Genomic DNA, 25,045 nt, shown 5'->3' on the forward strand with positions numbered 1-25,045 from the left:
AAAGACCAAGAATTTGTAAGCATGGGGAAAATACCTATTTTGTAAATTTATTCTTGACTTAGTGTTTCTGTATCTTATTCTCTGACAATAAAAGTTGTTTTTAACTATAGAAAATAACCATGGCATTAAAGATGCACGTTGTACTCATAAGGAAAAATACTCTTGGGTTTCAATGTAATAGAGCTATTCCTACTTCAAAACAAGGAATATTTACCTGAATCCTAATCTTGGATCTTTATGGATCCCATGTCAGTTGAGGGATGACAAATACAAAAACTCACACACTGTTCTCAACAGACATGCAGTTAGCATTTAGGCCACAACAGTTCATTTTGTGGGATTCGCTCATTCATTGCAGGATATTTGACATTCCTGCTACTAAATAGCAGCAGTGTGCCAGAGTCATCCAATCACACACACACACACACACACACACACACACACACACATACACACGCCCCTTCTCAACACAGGCGCCATGTTTCCAAATACTCCGGAGGGTTGGCAGGTGGGGTGGTTTCACCTTCATTAAATAAAACTCAAAAAAATTGCAGATGAAGATGGAGCCCTAACTACCTGAGGGCATGGGGTGTGAGTGAGGGAACTTAAAAGGTGTTGATAGAAAAATTAGATCGGGGTTCTCAGAGTCATTTCTCCTCTGATTTCTTAACTCACCTGATGTTCCAATGATTGCTTTTGGTTTCATCTATCTATCTATCTATCTATCTATCTATCTATCTATCTATCTATCTATCTATTTATCTATCTATCTATCAGCTTAGTTATTTAGTTACAAAAACACAGTTGTTACAAAAATAGGAGAGAAATCAAACAACACAGGGTGTATGTATACACAGTACAAGGGAGAGTCCCCCTCACCTCACCACTTCTCCTACCTCCCAGTAACATTTCCTTCATTTGATTTTCAAGGGCCTTTCTAAGAATTATGAGTCTGTATTTTAAACTCATTTCAAGCTTCACTTCTCCGTGCAAGGCCAAATCTATCTACATGGAAAGTTCAAAAGATGTTGTTGGTTCCGTAGCTAGATGGGGAAAGTAACATTTCCAGGGACTAATGATATCATTTGTTATGATACTTCTTTCTCCTCTCCCTGGGGCCTTCTAACCTCACACCTGAACTCTCCAGTTTGGGAAAATTGTGTTGTGCAGATACAGTCTGATCCAATGCAACAAGCACTTTTTGGAATTCCCTAGATTTGGTGGAAGTCATATGCAAGACTGTCTAAGGGAGTCAGTGACAGCTCTCCAGATGACTAACCACAATGAAATATGACCAGTGCGATAACTGTATGATAGCTGCTGCCACCCCCCCCCAACTCCTAATCAATTATACGTTAGCTCCAGTGTCTTCCTATCAGGGCTCTGTGACTTCACCAGGTGACATGATTCAAATGATAGAAGCCAACAGCTCAAAGGGCTGTAAGACATCAAAAATTCCAAATATTTCATAATTGGAGAAAGTATGAACCAAAGTGATGACTTGTGCACATTTACTCAGTAAGCTTATCCATCAGAATTGTTAATGAAAGGGCATCTAAGCAACATAGGTGCATTTTGCAATGACTTTCTGAAGATTATGTGTTCAATTTGGTTTTGTTTTTCTTTTTGATTGTATTTATTTTCCGTAAGGATGCCTGGTCTTGGTGAGATAAGGAGAAAATGCAATGGAGAATTACTTGGAGTGCAAGTGAGGTAAATCGATGATTGGTCTAAGAAGATAATTTAGAGAGGACTTCTTTAGTAGTGTTGCATGAGCATTTAGTCTTTGTATGGCCTCACTTGATCTAATTACTTCTTTCCCCCCTAAGGTCTTCGATTCCAAAATGATAATTTTTGTGTAAAGAAATTTTATTGATCATTTTGTAAAAATCCATAAGTTTAGGGACTGTATTTTAATGCTTTAGGTCTACTCTACTCACCTCATTAAAAAAGAAAACCTGCATGTTATAGTTGAGGAGGATTTACTGTTTATCTACAACAAAAATTTAACACTTCTCAGACTTTTGGCTAAGATCGAGTGTAGTACAAGAATCAAATGAAGCCACGCATACATTTAATATTAGCTAATTAATTATATAGATGAGTAAGTCTCATACAGTTGAATAAACTTGTTTTCCCAAACAATAGCCTTCTCCTTACAACACTAAATGAGATGTTACGTACAATCATGTACTTTCATTAACATAAATTACTTCCTGCTAAAAGACCCCCTGGTAGAAAACCTAGACCACGTGACTCAGGTCTTGTTTCCTTTTCATTTTAAAACAAACATGGAAACATCGGGAAAAATGGGGGAGTGTGTATTTTTGTTGAAACATGCATTACTTAGCAAAATCTCGAAGCTCTGTATGGTCTTCTGTTTTATGTAGTTTAGTATCTTACCAACTAAACTGTGAATAGGATACATGGAAATCATTTCCTACATCCTCCGGCATCTATTTTCTTTGTGTCAATGGAGTGTCTCAGAGGCTCTATCGAGAAAATAAAACATTTCCTCAAAGAGGATGAAACAGTTATATACCTCATTGTTTTGAGGTTATAGTCACAGAATTATCTCCTAATAGCACTTACTGCTTATTAAAATACAAATTGATGATGGTGATTGATACAGACTTCAGGAGAGATGAAGCGCTATCATTGCATCGCTTGCCTCTGCGCACTATGGGAGATGTTTATACCCTGTGGATGCACCAGAAATGGGAGCAAATGTTGATTTACATGACACACAGAAACTATGATGATTCAATACATTTCTGCTGGTAATCATAACGTAATGTGGTTATACCATCAGTATGTTAATATTTTAACCCCCAGATGACAACTTTACAGTTAAATGAGTAGAGGCAATATGTCAGGACTTATATCTGAGTGAAAAGTCGTTAATGGTTCGTGATGTGGATTTCAAGGATCATAAATCTTTATTTTTCAGTGCTGGCATATGCTAAAGTGATACTGAGAAATGCATTTTGATTCAGCTGCCTTTTTTTTTTTTTTTTTTTTTTTTTAGCACAGTCTAAGTTTCAGTCTGGAGATAGTAACTCCAATATGCCCCTCACCCCACTATCTGAGCAGATAACCTCGCTTCTGTTTTAATGATGTTATAAAAATAATCAAACATGAACTTGCTCACGTACCTTCATTAAATCTCCCAGCTCCTTTGTGTGTGAATACTCTCAGCCTCCCTCCAGGTTACATTGCAGGAAATATCATTCCTATCAAGTGCTAACCTCTCGTGCTCTCTACGCCGTCTGCTCTTCCTTCTCAAGGATTTTTGCTCCTTGATTCACCCCTTTTTCTTGGAAGTTTGGTTTCTCTGTCTCCTCTCTATCAGTTCAATTAACATAGAAATATGCATTAAATCTCTGATGTAAAAAAAAAAAATGAATAGTAAAACCTCTCCTTTCATCTCAGTTTTCCTATCTACTGCTGCATTTCTCTGATCCCCTTCACAGTAAAACCACTTAAAAAATTGTCTTCTATCACATCTTCACTTCCTTTTCATCTTCCATTTTTCTCCTAAAATCATCCAAAAATCACTCTATGTTCCACATTTCATGGAGGCTACTATTACCACAGTAGCTTTGCCAAATTTAATAATCACTTGTCTAAGTTTATCTTTCTTCATCTTTCAACAGCATTCTACACAGTTGACAACTAGTAAAACATTTTCTTATCTTGACTTCAGTCCGATTATTTTCCTGGGGCTCTTTTTGTTTTGTTTTGTTTTTTTCCTTTCGTTTTGGCTTATCTTTCTTAAATTTCATTGCTGCTTTCTTCTATTTCTCTTGGACAAGTACATGGTGACGTGCCTTAGTGTTCAGTTCTAAGCCCCTTTCTCTGCCTCAAGTAATTTTTTTCTCTAGAAGATCTCAAGAGCCGTGACTTTCAATGATATCTATATAATCCAAATTCTGATTCTCTATAACTGAAGTCTGTAAACTCATTTCCAAGAGGACCATTTGATTCTCTCCCTTGGGTGGGAAATACCTATCTTAATTTCAACAAAACAAACAAACAAACAAACAAACAAAATACTTCTTGATACTCCAAGACCTGTTCCTTCTGCTTTCTTCTTTATTTGGGTACATGCCACCATCACCTATCTAGTTGCTCAAGCCAACACCAAAGAATCATTCTTGATTCCTCTCTTTCTCTCACCATAGTGTCCAAACAACTAGCAAATCTTATGATGGAACTTCCAAAATATATACTGAAAATATATCCCCCTTCACTTGATTCTCTACCCAGCAGGCAGGGTGTTCTTTGAAAAACTTAAACCAGGTTATATATCCATCCACTCCAGTTTAAATACTTTCCTCCAATGCCTTCTTATCATCACATAGAATCTTTCCTTCATGGTTGGAGCCTTTACATTTCCTTAGAATACTCTTCTGATTCTTGCTTCTAGAGTCACCCTGACCTGGGACCTTTCCTTCCCTGGGTACATCTCCTTTCTCTCTCCTTCCCCCAACCACATTGACAGTCCTTATTTCTTATTTCCTTTTTCACATTAAAGAAGCTTTCTCCTTTGAATGGAATACTGTCCCCTCTTCTGATAATACTCTCTCTCTTAATTTTGGAATATCTGGATCTTTCTTATAATTAAAGCCCAGAGCTGTAGTGCTGATGATACAGGCCATATTCATGTCTTAGCTCAAATTTCATCCCTGCAGAGAAACGTTCTTATGACTGAATCAAAACAAAACAATAACAACAACAACAACAAAACTCAGAGGAATTTGTGGAATTTGGGGAGGGAGAAATGTAGATGACTATGTTCAAAGCGCTACCTTTACTTGGAAGTCTCTGCTGATATTTTTTTAAAATTATATGCAAAATCATTGATTTTGATCCATCTCTTCTTGAGAACAAACTCTGCTTAGGGACATCTGCTCATCCCCAGTTCCATTACTGTGGCATGGCTCTTGGGTAAGAGAAAGAAAAGCAAAGAAAAGGAAAAGAAACAGAAGGGAAGAGAAGGGAAAGGAAACACAAAAGGAAAGAAAGAAGAAGGGACAAGAAAAGAAAAAAATGATAGGGAGTGAGGAAGGGAGAAGCAAGAGAATCTGATACGTTTGAATACATTGAGGGGAGATTTATACTTATAAAGAATTGGAAAATAATTTGATTATAGAAAATGACAACAAAAATGAGGCAATTATTAACCCCAAAGAAAGCAAGTTGTAGAGGAAAGAAAAGATAATCATAATAAATCATTCAACACAGCTGAGCCTTAAAGTGTGTCGTAATAATATTTGTGAAATCATTAGGCAAACAGTGACGATTGATTGAACTAAAAATTATTGCATAGACACCTGGGAAGAGAAGTATTTGGGGTGGTAGGGGGTGGGTGTGATAAAGACCCTCTCCTTGACCAAACTTTAGACAGGCTCCTTGGAGCCCTTCTCTCCTAGGCTTCTGTCTTGAGCCCTGTCTTTAGCTTGCCTAGCCCAACCCTCCTAAGCAGGAATTCCTCACACCTTTGATATCTGATGAAATTCTTCATCCCCACTCTTGACATCTGGTCACCCTGTCGTGCCTTAAGCAAGAATCCCCCCACCCTGAGGTTTCCTCTTAGTAACTGTCCATCTGTTGACCCCTTCACTCTGCTCCTTGGCTACAAATCCCCAGCTGTCTTCACCGTATTCAGGAATGAGCCTGATTTCTCTCCCCTATTGTGATTGTCTTGACACTTATCACAACGTCCTGAATAAAGTCCTCCTTACTGTTTTTAACAAGTATCAGAATAATTTTTTTAACAGGTACATATGAAAGAATAATCTATTCTTCCATAGGGGAATGCAATATGCCTGAAAAAGGAATCAAAACATAGCAGCACTAGCATATTTTTAGACACATAAAGGTAAATAGCAAATGAAATATCTAAAGGTTTACCATTTGGGTTGCTTCTGGAGGCGAGGAAAGGTGGCAAGAGTTGGGAATGACTTTGGGGAAGGGGAAAAGGATGCTCTTGCTTTTTTTATTCAAACCTGTAGAATTATTTGAAACTGTCTGCATGTGTAACTTTTATAATTTTAGTTTTTCTTTAATGCACATAGCACTGAATTGCAAAAGGAAAGTACAGCACATGTGTTTATACAAACACACATATGTATTACAAGCTATGGATTTTTTTATGCCTGGCTAGATCAAATCAAAATCACATATTATATGTCATCACATAATAAATTCTTAATTACTAAATAATTAAAGTGAGCTTTAAAGCTGTTTAATGAGGAGTTAGGGCTATTTTCAGAATAGTTATTTTGTAGTTAGGTACATGCTTTTCTGTTTGGTCCAGAAGACCAGAAGCTGACAAGGTAAGATGAATTGACCCAACATTTCTAGCCGGACATACTTCAGGAGTGTTCCTTTTCCAGGGCAATAGTAAGGGGTTTCAAGAAGGTGACCTCCTGCATTGAGCCTGCACAGGAAATCCTAATTGACACGGCTCACCCTTAGCCCAACTGCCTTTTCTCTTTCATCTGTACCCTTTCTACCTACCCACAAACACACAACGGCGAATTCCATCAACTGTGACTAGGACTATCCACACTTGAAACAAATCACTGAGATCCACTCAGCCTAAGGTGGTCTTTGTCTCTCAAGGAAAAAAGGAGGAAAAAAGGAGGGGAGTGGAATAGGTAGAGTATATATGTTAATGAAACCAATGCAAGAGTGCCCCCAATAATCCCCCTACATGCTGTATTCCTGTTCTCCTATGTCTAATTGGAAGTTGTGAATATCCACCATCCCATTGCGTCTCAGAAGTCTAATAACATGCCAACGTGGTTCTCAATTAGAATAAGTGCACTATTTGCCAGTGACGTCTGTGCTTTCAGGTGTCACAGCCAAGTGCCATGCCATCCAATATTTGCTCACCACTGCTCATGTGGGACCAAACCCACACTTCCTAAGACACAGGAACTGCATTGTCATGACATATGTGGCATAATATCCCCTGCATTTAAGCCCCAGAAGCACTGTTCTTTTGCTAACACAGTCTTCTGCTATAATCATAGCAGTTTTTCTTTCAGCAGTAAAAGTCTCACAAACTACAGTTAGGCATTTTCTGCTTTCCAATTACTTGCTGATGTTATGCCAAGTACAGAGTAATATTTTCATGTATCATTACACAAATGCAGTTGTGCTCCCCAAACAAGTTTCAGTTTGGACTAAACTACATCCATTAAAGCTTTCATAAATGGCACACCCTTCAGCTTGTAGTTTCTTTTGACTCATAAATATTTAAACTGCACAGATAATACCTTGACTTCCCAGCAAGTGGTGCATTAGTTGGGCAATCTGTATAGCATACAACTCTGTAGCACAGGAAAACTAGGAAGAGAAAAATAAGTTGTTGTCTTACTAGCAGAAAACATACTAGAATCCTAACATCTCCTTATGTCCAAGAAATAATCTATTTTTCTTTTCTATATATACAAAAGTAATCATTGAAAAGATATGTATAGTAATGATACAATATTTGAGTATAGTGGGTACTATGGATTTATAGTAAAAGATGGGTAATATTTTTTCTGAACATGTGTACGAAACCTGAAAAATGAAACCTAAGTCTAGAGATACCAATATAATAAGAGTAAAGTAAAAAGATAAGTATAACGCTACATTTTTGTCAAAGATAGTTTGAGGTGAGTCAAGGAATGTTTTCTGTAGTGGTTAACTGCCTTGATCCAGTCAGTCAGAGATCCTTTGGTTGCTAAGAACTGAAACTCATCCCAGCCATCATAAGTGAAGGGAGACTTGCGTTAAGAACGGGATACGGGAGCAAATGCTCTTCCCTGAGCTATGTCACCTATAGAGACATTACAGTATATCTATGCAATGAAATCCAACTGTGTAATTAAAGGAAACAAACTACTGACACATCTACGTCAAGAGATGAACCTCAAAAACATGATGCTAGGTGAAAGAAGCCAGACACAAGAGATGACATATTGTAGGATTCCATTTCTACGAAATGTCCAGAACAGGCACATTTATAAGAAGTAGATTAGTGATTGCCTGACACTGAGGGTGAGAGTCAGGATTAACTGTAAGTGGACAGGAGACAACTTATCAGGGAATGAAAGTTCTAGAAATGATTTATGGTGATAGTTGTAACACTCGGTAAAGTTACTAAAAATCACTGAATTATACACTTGAAATGAGTAAATTTTACGTGTAAAATAATCTCAATAAAGCTGTTTAAAAAAAGAAAAAGAGAAAGAGAGAGAGAGAGAGTAGCATAGATTACAGAGCCAGAAGGGACAGATTTATAGGCAGCAGTTCTGTCTTCTCTTCTAGGCTGGAGCCTCAGGCAGCCAGGCTCTGTGTTCCTCTCCCTTGAATCTCTCTAGAAAATCTTCGCCCTCAAGGTTCTTTCAGTTCACCAAGGATTTGGGTAAACATTGAGCCAACTCTGACCACAACTTTATATAATCCTATGATTCCAGGGACATGTCTGAAAAATACTTCATGTGAATTCAAATTCTCAAGAGAAAGACGATAGAGTGAGCCTGGATCATATGCCCAAATCAGTTCAATCACTTGATGCAAACACTGATTTCTAGGTTTACCTTCAGTAAAGACTAGTACAACAACGTGAATAAAGAAGATAATCAACAAATGTCTACTAAATAGTCTTCAAGAAAACTTACATGGAGGTTGAGATTTTAGAAGAAAAATAAAACCTTTTTCAAAACAATTCTATATTTCACATTGGAATTTACAAATTGCACTCACATACATTATCATATATGATTTTTGGGACATCCTTGTGATATATGGAAGAAAGATGGTCCCATCCCTATTTTAAAAATTAAAATATTGAAAGTCAGAAAGGTAGAACAGAATGACTTTTGGATTGGTAATTTGGACACAGTCCCTCTAAGCAGTTCCACTGTGCCTATACATTTGAAACACTTTAGCAGTTCTAAAACAGTGTCTAATAATAATAATAATAACAATAATAATAATAATAATAAGCTGTTTGATGTGGGTGCTATTAACAAAGAAGAAAGTAACACTAGCTAATTTATTCCCTCCTTCTCCCATCCTGTCTACCTGAAGGATTCTTTCAAGGATCACTGTTTATCTGTGGGTTTGAATGTGGCGTAAGTTTAGCATGACTCAGTAACTATCCACTAAACTGGTAAATTCTAAAATAAAAGGGGCATTATTAATAATAAAGATAGGACAAAAGGCATAATTCTGATTGTTCTGCCTCAACCAAGTTGTATCATCTTTTTAAGATCAATGTCGTGTTAATGGCTCCTTCCTTCTAGAATACAATTCAGATTCGTGGATCCAATATGTCCTTTCCTGGAGAGAACTGAAATCCTGTGGTAAATCTGGATTTCAGGGACAGGAAACAGAGTGAGCATTATTACAACAGGAAATACTTTGAAATGTGGCCAAGCCCCAGAATTTTCAGTGCTTTCCTCCTACAAGCCTGGTTCTTCACCACACAAAGACCAGAAACAAGTCTTCATTACCTAAGAGATATTTGAGTTATAAGAGTACTTTGGTAAATATAAAAGTCCTTTATAAGAAATATGTTTTACAACATTTTCTCCCAAACTGTTGTTTTCTTTTGCAATTTATTAACTGTGGCTTTTGAAGAGCAAAAGATTTTAATTTTTGAGTCTAAAATATCAACTTTCATTTTTCCTGCTTTTTATGTCTTATCTGTCACAAAGATTTTTCCTTCTATATTTTCTTCCAAAAGCTTTATAATTTTAGATTACACACATATATTCAGTATCCACTTTGAGTTAATTTTTGTATAATCTTTGCATATGCTGTGAGATAAGGATTATTGTTCAATTTTATTTATTTATCTTTATTTATTTGCATATGGCTATCCAAGTGATCCAGCTAACCTGTTAAAAAGATTAACCTATGTGGCTGAATAACATGCCATTGTATGGATATACCGTATGTTGTCACTCATCACTTGATAGACATTTGGATTGTTTCAGCTTTTTAGCCATTATGAATAATGCAGTTATGAATGTTTGCATACATGTTCTTCTGTGCACCTTTGTTTTCAATTATCTTGGGTTATATTTAAGAGTGGAATTGCTAGGTCATATGGTCATGCTAACTTCTTGAAGAACTGTCAAACTAGTTTTGCCTAACGGCTGCACCATTTATATTCCCACTAGCAATGAATGAGGGTTCCAATTTTTCCTATCCTTGTCAACACTTGTTATTGTCTGTCCTTCTTGTTATAGTCATCCTAGTGAGTGTGAAGTATCTCATTGTGGTGTAGATTTGTGTTTCCTTAGTGACTCATTTTGTTGAGCATCTTTTCATATGTGTATTGGCCACTTGCATATGAGAGAGAGAGAGAGAGAGAGAGAGAGAGAGAGAGAGAGAGAGAGAGAGAGAGAGAGGTGTGTGTGTGTGTCTCACAGATCTCCAGTCTCTGTTTATTTCTCTTCTTTTTTTTTTCTGTTCCTTAAACTCATTACTAAGATAAGTTCGATATATCTTCAAGTTTGCTGATATTTTCTTTCATCGCTAAAATCTGCTGATTTCTTCTAGTAAAATTTTAATTTCAGTTATTATATTTTTAAACTCCAGAATATCTATATTGGCTCTATTTTATAATTTCTGTCTCTTTACTAATAGTCTTTTGTAGGGGTAAGACATCATCCTAACACTTTCCTGTATTTTTTAGATATGGTTCTTTAGTTCTTTGAACATATTTAAAAATAAGTGATTTAATGCTATTGTCTAGTAAACCCAACATGGGGTTTTCTTAGGGACAGTTTCTATTGACTGCTTTTTTCCTCTATTTGAGCCATAATTTATTTCTTTGCATATCTCACAAATATTTTTGTTGTTGAAAACTGGACATTTTAAATACTGTAATGTGGCGACTTGGGAAATCAAATGTTTCTCCCTCATCAGGGTTCTTTTGGCTGTTTGTTGTTGTGTTGTGTGGTTCGTTTAGTGACATCTCTGAAGTAATTCTGTTAAGTCACTTTATCATGTGTGGCCACCGAAATCTCTCTGGCTGTCAGCCAATAACTGGACAGAGGTTTTCTTAGCTGCCTCTAACCAATAGGCCTCACATTCTTTGCCAAGGGGCTCTGTGTGTATCCTGGGACAGGGCTTCAAAACTCATCCAGACTTTACAACGCCAGCTTAGCCATTACTCTCTCTTTACAGAGTCTCCAGATTAGCTGGAGGTGAGAGCTCAGGGCCTTCTTATGTTTCCCTGAGCATGCACTCTGCCCAGGTATGTGCCCAGCTGTATACGTGCACATAGCATTCTACATTCTCAAGAATATACTGCAGCCTTTCAATGTCCCTTACAGATATCTCATGCCACAGCTTTTCCTTTTAAGCTTTTGCAAACCTGTTAATTTATCCCAACTGTTACTGACATCTTCAGTATTCAGTAATTGGATCTCGCTGTTTTTTTGATATTCAAGAATCGCCACTGATTGTTTTTGAAAAAAATGTTTCTGGGAAAAGGCTGTTTGCACTAAACTTACTTAGTAGTTCTACACTACATAGGTGATTATGTCCTCTGCAAATAGAAATTGTTCTGTTTTCTTTCCAACTTGTATTTCTTATTGATTGCACTAGGTAGAAGTTCAAGTATAATGTCAAATAGGAGTAGTGATAAAGGTCATCCTTACTTTTATTCTTATCATGGGGGGAAGGAATTCAGTATTTTACCATTAAGTTTGATGCTATCCATGGGATTTTGGTAGATGTTCTTTATTTAATTGAGGAAATTCTCTTCAATATCCAACTTGCTAAGAAATTTTTTTATGACAAGGTGTTCAAGGTGGTCAAATGACTTATTCTTTTGCATCTACTGAATCCTTCATATGATTTTTTTCATTTTAGAACCTTAATATGGTGAATTAGATTGATTAATTTTCAAATGTTAAGCCCTTCTTTCATTCCTGGGGTAAACCTCACGAAGATATATATAAGTTAAGAATCTTTATGTCTATATTTCTGGGATATATTGCTTTGCAGTTTCTTTCCATTCTTTTTTTGTAGTATCTTTGTGCCTTTTGTTTTCATATTACGGTAGGTAATGCAGGCCTCGTAAAAATGAATGGGGAGTTGTTCTTTGTTCTCTATTTGTATAAAATTGGTATTATTTCTTCCTTATATATTGGAAATAACTTAACAGTAGAGCCATCTGGGCCTGGAATATTATTTATAGGAAGGCTTTTAACTATGAATTTGATTTCTTTAGTAGATAGAGAGCTATTCTAGCCATTATTTCTCTTTAACTGAGCTGTGGTAGTTTGTCACTTTCAAGGATTCTCAATTTCATTTAAATTATTGAATGTCATGTCACAGAATTTTTTAAATAACGGAGGACTCCCAAGAGTTTGTCTTATAAGAGTTATATCTATCTTACTGAATTAGAAATTATGACGAAGCATTTGAAAGCAAGAATACACATACTATCGTTCAATAGAATGATAGCCCAATAGCACAGTGATGTTATCTCAAGAGGTACAGTCTCTGAAAAATTCCACTAAACGCTCATGAGAGAATGAGAATTAGCAAGTCATATTATAAAACATTTTGTCTGGGCCTCCAGCTCCATGGCTGCCATCTTGTTTTGGCTGTTGAGAGTTGCCACTAACAAAAAGAAAAACCTACCACATCTGGACCACCTCTGATCCTCCAGATGTCTAGCATGCTATACCATCCAAGAAACACTGTCTCTCTGGGCCTGATTCAAAACCAAGTTCTAACTGCTCCTCTGCCTACTCTGTGATGTTCAAAGTGCCCTCAGGACTTTTGGCATTCCAGTGGAAACAGCCATAGATGAGTGTCCACTCAGCTATATGTGATGGGCAATGAGGCCATGAATGAGGACATCTCCAGACGTCCAGTGGGCTGGTGTCAGGCCTCCAGGGCCTAGGTGTGGAAATAGCCAAGAATATAATCCTTGGTGCACTCAGAGCTATCACCCTGCATGAGCAGGGCACTGCCCAGTGGGCTGATCTCTCCTCCCAGTTCTACCTGCGGGAGGAAGACATCGGTAAAATCCAGGCTGAGGCATCATAGTCCCAACTTGCTGAGATCAAGGGCTGTGTGCCTATCTGCCCATCATGTACTATGTACCCTATACTGGGTTCCTCGTTGAGGACTTCCTTAGTGGTTTCCAGGGGTGGTCCTCACCAATACGCTCCTGGAGGACCAGTTACAGGTGGGTGAGTTCTGTCACAGCCATGGAATCAAGCTGGCGGTGGCAGACATGTGGGGCCTGTTTGGGCAGTTCTGTTACTTTGGAGAGAAAATGAGCCTCACAGATTCCAATGGGGAACAGCCCTGATGTTGTCACCTGCCTAGATGAGGCTCTGCATGACTTTGCCTCCTTCACACAAGTCCAGGGCATGAACAAACTCAATACCACCTGCCCCATACAGAATAATGTCCTTTATACTTTCAGTATCTGAGATACCTCCAGCTTCTCTGACCTCGTCCTTGGAGGCATCGCCAGTCAGGTCCAAGTAACTAAGAAGATCGGCTCCAAATCCTTGCTGGCCTCACTGGCAGAGCAAGACTATGTGAGAACAGACTTTGCCGAGTCTTCTCACCTACTCAGCTACACGTTGGCTTCCAGGCCTTGCACCAGTTCTGTGCTGATCACAGCCGGCCCCCTCAGCCCCACAGTGAGGAGGATGCAAAAGAACTGGTGAGCCTAGTACAGGCCGTGAATGCTCTTGCCCTGCCGACACTGCAGCACGACAACCTGCAGGAACGCCTCATTTGGAAGCTGAACGTGTGACTGCTGAGATCTAGCACCTGTAAACGCCTTCACTAAGGGCCTGGCCTCCCAGAAAGCTATGGAGGCCTGCTCTGGAAATTTATGCCCATTATGCAGTGGCTGTACCTTGATGCCCTGGAGTGTCTCCCTGAGGACAAAGAGGCCCTCACAGAGGACAAGTGCCTCCTGTGCCAGAACCGTTATGGTGGGCAGGTGGCTGTATTTGGCTCACACCAACAAGAGAAGATAGGCAGACAGAGTTACTTCTTGCTGGGTACAGAGGCCGTTGGCCGGGAGCTGCTTAGGCATTTTGCAGTGATTTGGCTAGGCTGCGGGGAGAGGAGGGCAATCACCGTGACAGACGTGGACACCACGGAGATCCAATCTGAACATACAGTGTTTGTTCCTGCCCTGGGATGTCTCGAGACTGAAGTCTGACACAGCTGCTGCAGCTGTGCACCAGATACACCCAAACATCCGGGTGATGAGCTGTCAGAACCGCAGGAGCCCTGACACTGAGGATGTCTTTGACAATGACTTCTTCCAAAACCTGGGTGGTGTGGCCAGTGCCCTGGACTGTGTGGACGCCCACTGGTATAGGGACCGCTGCTGTGTGTACTACCGTAAGCTGCTGCTGGAATCGGTCACACCGAGCACAAAGGGCAGCGTGCAAGGGATTATCCCAGACTTGACAGAGTCATAGAACTCCTGCCAGGACCCTCCTGAGAAGTCCATTTCCATCTGCATGCTGAAGAACCTCCCCAATGCCACTGGGCACACCCTGCCGTGGGCTCGGGATGAATTTGAAGGCCTCTTCAAGCAGAGCGCAGAAAAATCCACCGTTATGTGACAGGCTCCAAGTTTATGGTGTGAACACTGCAGTTGGCAGACCCCGAACCCCTAGCGGTGGTGCAGCGCAGCCTGGTGCTCCAGTGGCCACAGACCTGGGCTGACCATGTGACCTGGGCTTGTCGCCACTGGTGCACCCAGTACTGCAGCAACCTCTGCACAGCTTTCCTCCCACCAAGCTCAGGAGCCTTGTCTGGTCTGGGCCCGAACGCTGTCCACACCCACTCATCTTTGACATCAACAGTCCCCTGTGTCTGGACATGTAAGGGCTGATGCCAACCTGTGTGCCCAGACCTGTGGGCCAACGGGCTTTCGGGACAGAACTGCTACGACCATACTCTTACAGTTGGTACAGGTCCCCGAGTTCACCCCCAAGTTCGCATCAAGTTCCACGTCTCTCACCAGGCGCTACAGGACACGAACGCCTCTGTTGGTGACAGCCGCCTACAGGAGCTCAAGGCCATACTGCCCAGCCCAGAGAAACAACCTGGGTTCAAGATGGACCCCATCAACTTTGAGAAAGAGGATGACAGCAGCTTCCTTCTGGATTTCCTTATGGCTGCATCCAACTCCAGGCAGAGGATGCCAACATTTCCGCTGCGGACCAGAATAAGAGCCTTCTAATGTTTAGAACTGAAATTCTTCATAAAGAGTTATTAATCCATAAAAGGCATATTGTATTTTAGAATTATTGTGAAAATGATTTAGATGTCACAGACCCATTTAAAGGGCCTCAGGGTCTTCCAGGTCTTGATGGTTTGAGGGCTGGTGGCGTCATCTACCTCAATGTCATGACTATACACTAAGTTGTTTAGATAAGAAATCGAGGGGAAATCCTGGCTTTTCTCCCTCAGAATTCATATCCAATTCATCAACAATACATAGCCAAAATGCAAGTATAAAAATTTTTAGTTGGCTTTTAGTTCAATGTGAGGTAAGAGTGATATGACTACCATATTCCACAGCTCCCACCAACACTATTTCCACCTGACATAAGTGTAGTCACATCTTATCAGAGTTTCTCTTCTTTCCATCTATTCTTCCTCTCTGTTCTCTCATTTTAGAGAAGAAAGTCATCGTCTTTAGGAAGGCTAACATGGGCTCCACACCATGGCCTGCTCCGTTGTATTTTCCTCTTCCTTCCAGCTCTCACACTTGCTTCTTGCCCAAAATACTCAAGCATTAGAACATAGACAAGAATCACAGATCTCCTGAGCCTGTTTGTAATAATGGTTCTGTGCCCACTTCTCTGGTCCCCAACCCACTCTCAATTTACTGTGTCTCCATCTTTGTTCCACCTATTGGATCAGCACCTTCGCTGGATTTCACCTGTAGTTCCAGGGCAGAGTTTATCTTCTTGGTCTACCTAGCATTTCATAATAGAGTTTTCCCTAATTGACTTGTCACTCAAGATTCTTCAGTTCTGGACATCCTTAGAACGGTGACTTCTTTCCTGACTCCAGCTTCTGAAAACCCAGCCTCTAACGTGGACAAGCAGGTCTTTGCAAAGGTGTAGCCCAGTGACAGCAGGTGGTGTTTAGACATCTTCATCTTCAGTTCCTTAAGCTTCCTTAATCTTCAGCTTCTGCTTATAGACAAATATGCTAAAAACCACAAAACTTCTCATTGTTCATTTTTCTTTACTTTTCCCCCCTTTATTTAGTTCTTAGTATGATCTGATGAAATATTACTTATGAAAAGTAATAGTTTTTCTGTTTGATGTTTTAAAGGGAAGAACTTAACATTCTCTTCTGGAATGTAATGTTTATAGATAGCCGGCAGATTTTCAATACTAGCTAAGATCTGCTAGCAACATATGGTTTTGTTTAGAAACTGTGTTCATATTGAAATGGGATTTTGCACATGCTTTACACATCCAACCCAAAATTTCAAATACAATTTTCTTAATTGTTTACTAAAACCAAATATGTTTGGACATGACTCCAAGGATCCATTAAATTGAAAGGATCTCATCAAAATGTCACAAGAAATGACTCAAAGTCAAAAACTCAGTCCAAAAAATTCACATTTTTAAAATAACATGTAAAGGTTCTTCCCTGACTGTGGAAGTAGTTGGCAAATTTAGATGTGTAGTATAAAAGGAAAAAATAACAATTTGTAAATATGTTACATTTCCGGTAATAAGACCTTTTTCCAGATTACAGTAGACCTCCTATATGGCTATTAGAATCAAGTGTGGGGTTAGTATGTTTCAAATTTAGGCAGAGTCACAGAGGAAAAAAGTTATCTGGATTCTTTGGTTCTACAGCAACTTGAAGCTGGTATTTTTGCTTCTATGATGACTAATAATATTTTAAGTATTGATATTAATAAAGCTATTCTAGTAACATATAAGATTATTTTATTGTAAGAATCTATCATACTTTATTTTATTTTAAAAAAATTTATTTGTTTGTTTTTACTGGGGACTATTGGGAACAGTGTGTTTTTCCAGGACCCATCAGCTCCAAGTCAAGTCGTTGTTTTCAATCTAGTTGCGGAGGGCGCAGCTCACTGGCCCATGTGGGAATTGAACCAGCGACCTTGTGTTAATGAGCACTGCAGTCTAACCAACTGAGCCAACTGCCTGCGCTATCATACTTTATTCATTTGACATACTGGGCTAGATAATTAGAATCTCATTATTTTTCTCCATTTGACCGCTGTCCGGATTTCATTTATTTGCTTCCTCAACCACTGAGTGTTTTAATACCTTATTTTCTAGAATCTAATATTGTATAAAATGAGAGTAATAATCTTTGCATGCTAGAGGATTATAAAGAGTAACTTGAACATGTGTTATGTGCTTTGAAATTTTATAAGAAAGTGATTTTCATATGGTAAGCATTAATATTTGTCGAATGAAAATTATATTATCTTCATCAAACTCCTGTGAATAAATACATGGTATGTGATTCTGATTTAAATTCATACCATTCATAGCTTTAGTTAATGTATATTTCTAGTATTTCACACAGGACATCAATAAGAAACAGTTCTAAGGACCTGGTTCCTTTAGAGTGAACATAGGCATCACTGAGAGGTGGTACGGGAAAACCTGGTGTGACCTGTGCTTGAAACCACAACACCAGTTTCTATTTAGTTTGGCCCTACACAATAAGTACAGTGTGCAAATTATTACAGTGAAAGTCACATCATGATGCTGACAAACTCCAAGAACTGTTGTGTATTACTTCATACTAAAAATAAAGTTATGATGGTATCAGAATACCTCATTGTAACTCAAGTCCAATGTAAAATTAATTTTGTTATATCCCTCAAGATCAGTTTTTGCCTCCTCTAGACTGTCTATAAAGAACCAATTAAAATAACAAAAATCAAGTTTAGTGGGAACATGACATTTAAATGAATGATAGTCTGATTCCATCTGTAGGTTCTTTTCAAAATGGTCCTAATTAAAAAGAATACCTAAGCAATCATGTAAATAGCATATGACAGTTTTAAAGTATTTAAAGCTATTCTTAATGATAATTAATTCATCAGTTATAATACCAACAAAAGCCATAGTATTACTGACAACCGAGGCTCCTGGTTATTTCTTTCCAATCCACAGATTAGAGGTCATTATTTTAAAGTTCCTGATATTTCTCTTAACTTTTTAAAAATAACATTTAACATTTGGGGGTGCTCTTGCTATATATGCTAAGCGCTTTCCATATATTATTTGTAACACATTTAGCAGCCAGAAGGGAGAGATGCCGTTATTATTCCGTTGATAGATGATAGATGTGGTTTAGATGAATGAAGTCACTTGACTAAGAGTAAACCTATGAATCTCTAACATGGATTTTAATCACTGCAACACAGAATATATTGGTTACTATGGAGCTTATATACTATGAGAGCTTAGCAAGACTTTCTTTTTTTTTTCTAAAGTGTCCCAAACTGAGTTAATTCTCTTCTCCCTAAATACCCACCCCTTCTTGTTGACTTTCTAATTGGAGGCAGTTCCATTCTCCCAGTTACTCAGACTAGAACTTATAAAGTTCGTTTCTCCTTCCTTCCTTGTTTCCTTCCTTCCTTCCTTCCACATCCTAATCATTGCCAGCCTCTGCAACTTAGCCATATCATTCTATCATGGTTTTGCAGAGAAACAGAACAAATAAGATACAACGATATAGAGAAAGATTTATTTTAAGGAGTTTGCTTATGAGACTATGTAGGCTGAGAAGTCCAAAATCTTCAGGGTGAGTTGGCAGACTGGAGACCCAAGAAGAGATAATGCACCAGTTCAAGTCCAAATCCTTTCACCTTGCTGCTATATAGTAATAGCACTGGAGCTATTGTTAAATAGTGTGATTTCAAGTAATGTGTCTGTGCAAACGTTTGTCTACAGTGAAGAGGTTATGCTTTCCCTGTTCTCTCCACTTATTCTCAGAATAGAATGAACTGATGATTTTTAAAGTAGGTGTTGATAAGTTCAGAGACACCCTATATAATTCAACATAACAGAAAATAAAATACCCTAATAAATAAATTCATATTTCCCCCAATTGTTCACACACTGAAGTGCAGCAAGCATAGTTAGAAGAGCGTGAACTGCCACAAGAGTCTCTGTGACATTGGGAGGGTGACTCCTGAGCATCTTTAACATTCCCTTACTTTTCTACCAGTCATATGTTGAAAAGATTAATTTAGTCATTCAAACATTAACTAATTTGGATAAACCTATACACACAATTCTGCTAAGTATTCTGCAATGAAAGCTTATGTTTGTAGACCCCTCTCTGTTCCCCAAAGCCCTTTCTGTTTATACTACTCTATTGGATTTTTTTTTAATTCAAGTTTATTGGGGTGACAATTGTTAGTAAAGTTACATACATTTCAGGTATACAATTGTGTATTACATCATCTATAAATCCCATTGTGTGTTCACCACCCAGAGTCAGTTCTCCTTCCATCACCATATATTTGATCCCCCTTACCCTCGTCTACCACCCCCCACCCCCCTTACCCTCTGGTAACCACTAAACTATTGTCTGTGTCTATGAGTTTTTGTTTCTCATTTGTTTGTCTTGTTTTTTTGTTGTTTTCGGTTTATACACCACATATCAGTGAAATCATATGGTTGTCTACTTTTTCTGTGTGACTTATTTCGCTTAGCAGTATAATCTCAAGATCCATCCATGTGGTCACAAATGGTCCTATTTCATCTTTTCTTACTGCCGAAAGCAAGACTTTCAATATTAACTCAGCCGCATTTATTTTCAGAGACTCAGAATGCTCATATTTATAGGTTATGCAGTTACATTGAATTTGTGGTATACGAAGCAATCCAAATAATATTAACATAATGTAAGATGTTTATAGAATGAAGAATGAATGAATGAATGAATGAATGAATGAAGTGATATTCAGTAGCAGTTGCTATTTTTCTGAGTGATGACAAATTAGAGGGTTCAAAGTACAGTAAGTCTTAAAGAAAAATGCTGAGATAAAATGGTATTACATTATCTATAAATCACATTTATTCCTTAACATTAGAGAAACATAACTATTGAAACCAAGGGTCCTTATGACTTTGATTGAATTTACTTTTAAATTATAGCTCTAGAAATCATCTCTCTCTCTATATATATATATATACACCGGGGGTGCCAAAAACAATGTATATACATTTTAAGAAATGTTATCTATGCTCAAGCAGTGGTTCACCATAATCAGAAGCATCTGAATGCTGATGGTAACCACTTTGAGCACCTCTTGTAATTGCAGAAGTCAAATGTGACTTGTGTTCATCTTTGTTATCAGTACTTATTATTACAATGTTAATACAGGTTTATTTTTCCTTTCTTAAAATGTGTATACATTTTTTTGGCACCCTCTGTATATATAGCCCTCAGAGACTTAGCCTTACCTCTGAATAATCAGCACTCACCCACCTCCCAGGCAGCAGAAGACAGTAGCTGGGACCTGACTAATGGTCCATGGTCACACCTCTGGCAGGCTAAAGATAACATACTGACCTAAGTTATATGACTGAGCCCTAAGGTGGAACAACCCGCTGGCTGCTATGCCATGAAACTAGCCAGAAGATCCAGAAAAGACTTCAGAACTGTCCTCAAGACCTGAAGAAATGATATATTACCGTTACCTCACCACCGACAAATCAGCTCCCAGCACGACCCCTCAGCTGCACACACAGGTCTTGTGATTTGCTCCATGTAATCTGTAACCTACACACCATGGGGAGCTCGGGCTTTGGGGCATTAGCTTCTCATTCTCCTGGATGACACCATTCATCATAAAATAACCAATATTTCTCCACTGCAATTCCTGGTATTCAGTGTTTTACTCTGCTAGCAACTCTTTCTGTTCTGTAACACTATTTGCTGTAAAAACTAATCAATCTCTAGGTATTTTGCACGCCAACTTGCGATATTTAGATGTCAGCATTTGATTAATTTATTTATAATTTTTCCATAGTACACATTACCTGAAAGTTAAGGTAATTCCTTTTTGAACAATTAAGATTGTTATTCTTGCAATTAAACTTTATTCTGAAATTGGTAAATGTCAAAAATAAACAATGTTTAATATCGATAATTAATTGAATCATCTTAATGTGTATATGGTAGGTCATTATTGATGGAAAATATATAGTTAATTTTTTCACACTTTGTTTTCAAATGTAGATTCTAATATCTTGAAGAAAAGTAGTTCTAGTTCATTAGTTAAATAAAACATTATGTAAGTCTGTTTTTTTGGGGGGAAAGTAAATCATATTCTTCTAAATATGATTTCAATTAACTGTTTTTATAGTAAATCTCAGACTTCTCTCTTTAAATTGATCCTTTTCTTGTTTTTGGAAAAATAACACCTGATTTTCTTTTGAAATAATTATTAATTAAAAAAAACCATGATGCAGAAAACATTTTTAACTCACTATCTTTCACATAAGAGCATGGCTGTACACTGGTATAATTTATACCTTTGTAAGGGTTAAAAAATGACATTAAATAGAATATGAATATCTTTAGTTAATTGCCTCTGTCTCAGTTAAAATGACCTTTGTAAAAGTGTAAAGCAAAGCCAGACACACACTCTAACAGAGCTATCCGTCAGCACACAAAGCTGTGTGTGCCCTCGGTTGTGTGGCTTTGCTGGATGTTCGGGGTGCACTGAACTGGTGTGAATCCCAAAGTAAACCCTTATGTGCAGTGACTGTTTGACTTTTCCAAACTGTTAACAGTCACTTTTTATATTGCTTATAAAAATGGTAATTTAACATATTTATTCAGCCCATCAGTCCCAAGGTTGACTGACAACGATTGCAGAAAATTTATTTACCTTAAATCCATATTTCCTAACTCAAGAGGTGGCCAGAATTTTAAAGAAGCTATGTAGCATGCAAACAGGCATCTTATAATTCCTTAGGGCCTACTTGTGGGAAATATGTCTAAATTCTGAGATGAAATTGCACATTCATGAATCACTAAGCAGCATTGTGGGAGCCTGTGTATTTTCTCTTTGAAAAGAGTTAGTCAGGTTGACCCACAAGACAAGAGGGTAAATATATCCTCATTATCCCCAGGCAAGCAGCGCCAGGTGGCTGAGAGCGGCACAGCTCTGCAGCATGACAGCCAGTGTTCATGAACCACTCTGCAGGCTGTGTGAGCATGGGGTGGGGGGCAAGCTCTTCCGACTCTCAGTGCCTCAGTTTCCTCAGCTGCAATGCAGAGAAAATGAATGCTTAACTCCAAGGCTCTGTCGTGAAGACTGAGTTAATACAGATAAAGTGTTCTGACTAGAACTTAACATATAGTAAATATTATGTATAATTTTAGCTAGTGTTAAACAAACTGGTACCCTCTCATTTCAACTGCCTTGGGACAGAGAAAATAAGGGAAGGTCTACCGAGGGAGCTGTATGGGTATGAGCACAGTCCTCAGGGCAATGCTTTGAGGAATGACTACAATTATCTCCTTAACAATTTGCAAAAGATGGTACAGGTGAAGTGACCTCCTGGGTTTGAATCTGGGTTTGTCCCTTCCAAGCAGTATTACCTTGGGGGTTACTTAACTACTGTGTGTCTCAGTTTCCTCTTCAGTAGAATAGAAGAAGGAAAAAAAAAACATACTCTGCCTCTCAAGAGCTCTGTAAGTTTAAATGGATTACGACATATAAAGGACTAAAGACATTATATGGCACAGAGTATATAGTCTATAAAGGTCAGCCATTTTTACTCAAGTAGAATGGAAGGCAGAGATGATTTGCATGACACTAAGTGGGAGGGAATACAGAGAAGTAAGGCCTTAATAATGGAATAAAATAATTAGCAATGATCAGACAGGCAGAGGATACTACCTGATGGAGGGAGAAAAGGGCGCAATTGACTGAGGGTGGTCATGAGTCTCAATTTTGAAAATTCAATGGATTATAAGTCTTACTGTTGATTAACAAACCTGTGTGTTCTTTCCCTTTAACAAAGTAGCTCTAGATTTAAAGTTTAAGACCTAGTGTAGTCATTCTGATTTTTCTAAAATTATATCTTTAACCATGGTTTCATATTTTTATCACTACCCACTCATACAATCACAGATATTTCCAAGATGTGCTATACCCATTGATATCTTGGCGCTCTCAAATACTTGAAATAATAAAAAAAGATGTGAGGCAGTGGTAAGCCTGAGGCCCATCACAGAATGAGCGGGTGAGTCTCCTCTTTACCTGCATAGACCACAGAACTGTAATGTCATCTCGGTGCTGAGATAGGAAGGCGCCACTTAAATGGAGACAGTTAAAAAAAGACAGAAAGTCCTACCTAGGTCCATGACACACATACACTCTCACAAACTAATGTCTTCCTATTTAGAGATTAATCAAAACACATTGTATTTTCTATTTTAGTAACCTGGTGTAATCTTGCACACTTCGGAAAATAAGTGATGATAATTATTCAACAGGAGAATTTAAAACAAAGTACCAAGGACAACATCAAGAGTAATGACATTGTCAGGTGGCCATTAGGCAAAAAGTCTCCTAGAATATTTATTACAGCCCAAAGAACGCACCTGGCATTTATTTAACCACGATGTCTTCCATAAATTCTTCATTATGTTAATTATAGTCACATAATTAGGTAGTTAACTACTTTCATTTGGACCTTTGCTATTCAGTGTGGTTTATGAACCAGCAATATTGAAAGCACCAAGACACTTGTTAGAAATGGAGGCTCTCAGATTTACTGAATGAGAACCTACATCTGATCAACTCCACAGGTGATTTTTACGTACATGTACGTGTGAGGCACATCAATCTAGAACCAGGTTTCTCAATACGTACATGCTTCTTATCAGAATCATCTAAGATATATATATATATATATATATTAAAAAATAGTAATGCCCAGAGTTTACCAACAGAGAATTTATTTAATTAGTCTTGAGTAGGACACTGGCATCACACGATTATATTGTGCAGCCCGTGTTAATAACAACTGATCTACGTAAGCAAAAATAGGTAACTTCTGAGAAACACAAAAATTTGTTTTAAAATAAGTGAAATTCCTTTCCTGTAAGAATTGAGCTTATCACAATGAAATATTGACTTTCAAACAAAATTGAGAAAGATGTACTTTATCCCAAACCAGAGCAAACCTCCTTCTCACCAGTAAGGCAACAGGCTGGCATATGGGGGATGCATAATATATGGAGGAAAGAATCCGGACCAGGAACACCAAAGCAAAATTTGGCGCACAAATAGGAAAACACATGGATAAAGCTGAGGTCTCATATGTCAATGAACAAGGAAGGTAGAGACAGAATCTGGAAATATCTAAGCATTTTAGAGACAGATAACATGTAATTAGTCTGGAGTGGACAAAATTAAAACCAGATATGAGAGCCAAAGGAAAAAAAATACCAAAAGGGGAAGGCGGTTATTCAGAAAAAGAAAACTGGTTAGGAATCAAAATAGTCAAATGCGTTCTAGATTTTCTGTTTAACTTCTAGGCTTGACAGTACATTTTTTAGTATTACTATATTTTGAGGTATTTTGTTTGTGCTGTTGGTCCTTCATGTGCAGAGACCAATCCCAGCTGGAAATGTCTCAGAACCCACATATACAGGCATGTAAGTAATTGCACCAATTTGGAGCACAGAGGGTGGGGCTGGGAACACCAAGATTAGTCATCCCACGTCATCCTTCATTTCATTAAGTGACTGACGCGTGGGTGTTCTCCCTTCTGAGCTTGTTAAAGAGCATTCATAATGTTCACCACCATACCACTAGACATTATATATACATGTTAAGTAATGTATAAATGGTGGAAGTGAATGCTTTAGATAAATATTGCCCATGTGGCTAGATAGATGTAATTTCATAAATTCTGGCGTGCTTAGGTAATGACTTGCAGATGTGTGAAAGGAAAGAACTATCTTCATTGTTGCT

General features: G+C 38.2%; 1 pseudogene; it reads left to right on the plus strand.

Annotated features, from left to right (window-relative positions):
- The first annotated feature begins 1,651 nt into the window (after positions 1-1,651).
- LOC117037885 (ubiquitin-like modifier-activating enzyme 1) lies at positions 1,652-15,318 on the plus strand (annotated as a pseudogene).
- The last annotated feature ends 9,727 nt before the right edge of the window (positions 15,319-25,045 follow it).

The sequence above is a fragment of the Rhinolophus ferrumequinum genome, chromosome 18 (genome assembly GCF_004115265.2).
Source record: "Rhinolophus ferrumequinum isolate MPI-CBG mRhiFer1 chromosome 18, mRhiFer1_v1.p, whole genome shotgun sequence".
NCBI classification, from domain to species: Eukaryota; Metazoa; Chordata; class Mammalia; order Chiroptera; family Rhinolophidae; genus Rhinolophus; species Rhinolophus ferrumequinum.